The sequence below is a fragment of the Myotis davidii genome, unplaced genomic scaffold (assembly GCF_000327345.1).
Source record: "Myotis davidii unplaced genomic scaffold, ASM32734v1 scaffold269, whole genome shotgun sequence".
NCBI classification, from domain to species: domain Eukaryota; kingdom Metazoa; phylum Chordata; class Mammalia; order Chiroptera; family Vespertilionidae; genus Myotis; species Myotis davidii.
In genome coordinates, this window is record NW_006383008.1 from 2258130 (window position 1) to 2261880 (window position 3751).

At 38.8% G+C, this 3751-nt stretch overlaps 1 pseudogene; it reads left to right on the forward strand.

Annotated features, from left to right (window-relative positions):
- The first annotated feature begins 1334 nt into the window (after positions 1 to 1334).
- The window catches only part of LOC102772373, a 4067-nt pseudogene continuing 1650 nt past the window's right edge, over positions 1335 to 3751 (forward strand).

The window sequence follows — 3751 nt, forward strand, 5'->3', positions numbered from 1 at the left end:
ATATAGTTAGCCCTTCATAAATTTTATCTGTTGTGTTTATCAGCTTTCATAAGATATTAAAAAATGGCTGTGCTATGATAATATGAATCTTATTTTCATTTTCTTGAGTAAAATAACTTCTTGTGTTGGTTTATTAATGCTGTGTTCTCATTTTTTGTTCCTTCCCTTGGGATTTTCATTATTATTTTTCAGGTCCTCTGTTCTTTTTGTATTATTATTAAAATCCTGCTAAGCATTAAAGTCAATTTGCAAATTCAGAGTGTTCTGCAAACTATACACTTAAAAAAATAATTTCAAATTATAATAGTACAATGTAAATAGTCTCTCTAAATAGACTTTATTTTTTTTAGAGCAGCCTTAGGGTCACAGAAAAATTGAGCAGAAGGTACAAAGAGCTCCCATATTCTCCCTGTCCTTCCTCTACACACTATCTCCCCCACCATCTACATTCTGTACCAGAGTGGTACATTTGTTCCATCTGAACCTATAAAACCCAAAGTCTATAGTTTACATTAAACCTTACTCTTGGTGTTGTACATTCTATGGTTTTTGACAATCGTATAATGATGTATGTCTACCATTAGCGAGTGGTTGAGCAGCTTTAGCATATCATTAGCATATTATGCTTTGGTTGACTGGACAATCAGACACTTAGCATATGAGTCTTTTATTATATAGGATAGGGATATATAAATATCCACTCATTCACACTTGAAAGTAGTCCTTAATTTAAAAATTAGGCATTGATATCATTTTTTAACCAATGACAACATATATACATACAAATACATACTTAGAAATAGCAAAAGACCCTCTATTCCAATATTTGTAAAAAGTGCAATAATATCTCGCTGAAAAGTTAGTGAGTTTTTGTATAGGATTTAGATAGGTTAGTATTTACTATAGTTTGTTATTATATATGCAGATTTGCATATTTATTTGAGTTCAGCTTTGGTAGAATCCTTGAAACTGCTTCATAAAACCTCAGGCTTCCAAGAAACACAATTGGGAACGCTAACACCATTCTCCCTGGGCCATTGTCTCAGAGTGAACACATTGCCATAGACATAGACATGGGAACAAAAGGAAGTCAAGGAAGGCAGCGCTCAAATCTCCTGAAGTCAAAAGTAGACATGAAGTAACAGCAGTTGCCATGACCAGTTCAAGTGGCCTCTCCTTAAATATTACCCAGTCCCCAAAACTAGAACTGATAGCTCTTTTCCTTGTGTTCGCGAAATACTGTGTTCACAGGTCTGTGTTACCGCTAACTAACCACTGCCTTCACTGGAGTTGCAGCTCTCAGTCCTGTGTCTCACCCTCTGGGAATTGACCGGATGTCTTCCCCTGCAGAGTCTCAGGAGCAGACAGTTGCATCGGACAAGGCCCAAGGCAGCAGAGATTACAGTTTGATTCAGGTAGGACTAACAATGTTTCTCCCATTGTCATAGGAGGGAACACAGTATGTGGGGCAGGAGTAGGAGGTTGATTTATAGAAAGATGAGGTAGTGTTATCTAATTGCATCATTTTCTTTTGTGAGGACATTACTTGCTGTGTTAGCTATCTATTGGTGCATAACGGATTACCCTGTCTTTTAGAGGCATAAAAACAACAAACATTTATTATTTCATAGTTCTGTGAGTCATACCTCCTATGGCAGAGAGTCTCTAACAGGGCTGCAATCAAGGTATGAGCTGAGGCTACAGTCATTGGAGGCTGCACTTGGGCAGAATTTTCTTCCACTCTGACTCACATGGCTGTTGGCAGAGCTGACGCCCTTGCTGGATGTTGGTTGTACACATCCATTTCTTGCCACACGAGCTTCTCCATAACATTACTCAAAACACAGCAGCTTACATCCTCCCAAGTGAATGATCCAATGAACAGCAAGAGACAGAGTGGCAAGGTGGAACATTCAGCCTTTTTGTCACCTAATCTCTGAACTGACATCCTATTACTTTTCTTCTATTCTATGGTCAGAAGCAAGTCACTGGTCCAAGCAACATTCATATAAAGGCATAAGTAGTAGGAGGTGGAGATCAGCAGTGAAGGGGGAGAAGAGGTGTTTGTAGGTGTAGGAGGAGAGTGGGAAAGTTTGAAACAATACTGTACAAAGAGTGGAAGTGTTATAGGCAGAGAGATGTTGCCGGACAGCCCCTGGTTTGGTGGGAGAGGGCTGTCCTCATCCTCGATCCATGTCTTCTCAGATAAATGAATCTATACGAGAGACCTTGACTGGGTTGGAAAAGCCAATTTATTAAAGCAATTAAAGCATGAGCCTTTATTGAAAAACTAAAGCAAGCAAATCTATCTTATTTCATCCAGCTTGGAGCAGAGATGGGATTTTCCTGATGTCTGGACCAGAGTTTGAGGAGTAATATACCCTATTGTCTATAGGTTTCAAAGACTCTTTTGCTGAGTATCTTGGTACAGATTAAGTCTCAAGGTTTCCTTGTCATGGTCTTCTCAGAATCCTGGCAACATTATCTTGCCAAGCCCCAAGACTGCCTTTTTTCCCCTTTCCCTTTTCCCCCTACTTTCTGCATTTTCTAGTTGGGAGGTCTTTAAATATTTGCTCTTGGAGTATCCTTGGCTGGGGATGATAGTATGTTATTTGTACAAATTACTCACACTGTTTGGCCTTGTTCTACTTTTCCTGTCTCAGTTTCCCTATTCCTCCTGCCCTGGAATCTTGTAACAGAAGTATCAGCAATTCTCCACCACACTACCTGTTTGCATCTGAATGAATGAATGCAACTTTAGTTTCATGTAATTATATCATCTTATTACACTTAGAAATGCCTCTGAGAATGATAGTTGGGTGTGCTGGATGATTTTAACACAGAAAATACCCAAACACTGGCAGATTTCATTTCTTTGAGTTCTATCTTGGCTAAGGAGGAAACCCTTGCTGCTTTTTGCTGTTTTCTTCAGGAAGCATGAACTAGGAAGAGAAATTTGAAATAAAGAAAGATAGCTTAAAGAAAACTATTGGAATTAGACTAGGAAAACATGATGAAACATTTAGTATCCTGCAATCTGGCCCAATTTGTCAGTGGCCTCTTTATTAAAAAATTTCAGAAGGCATGTCTATAAAAGACCTTTCTACTGCTTCCCTAGGTACAGAAAGTAGGATAACAATCTGCAGCACACACACAGAGTAACTGTCTCTAGTATATGTTCTTTTGTTCCTTGTAGTAACAGAAACAAATTAAACATGTTGATGGAGTACAAAGTGAAATAGACAGACTTAATGAACAAGCATGTGAGGAGATTTAGAAAGTAGGACAGAAATAAATAATTTTTTTCAGAAGAGGTCATAATTGATCACCCAACCCAAATTTGGGGATAACAACCTTTGTCAGCCATCCACAAGTGACTACAATGGTTGGAGAAGAGGATGAAGAGGCACTGCATTGTTTGAAAAGAGTTGAAGTGTCAGAATTTGAAGATATTAAATCAGGTTACAGAATAGATTTTTTTTTATTAAATCTTTATTGTTCAGATTATTACATTTGTTCCTCTTTTTTTCCCCCCATAACTCCCCACCACCCAGTTCCCACCCCACCCTCCACCCTTACTCCCCACCCACTGTGCTCATCCATAGGTGCGCGATTTTTGTCCAGTCTCTTCCCGCATCCCCCACACCCCTTCCCCCCAAGAATAGTCAGTCCACTCCCTTTCTATGCCCCTGATTCTATTATAATCACCAGCTCATTCTGTTCATCAGATTATTCACTTGATTTTCAGCTT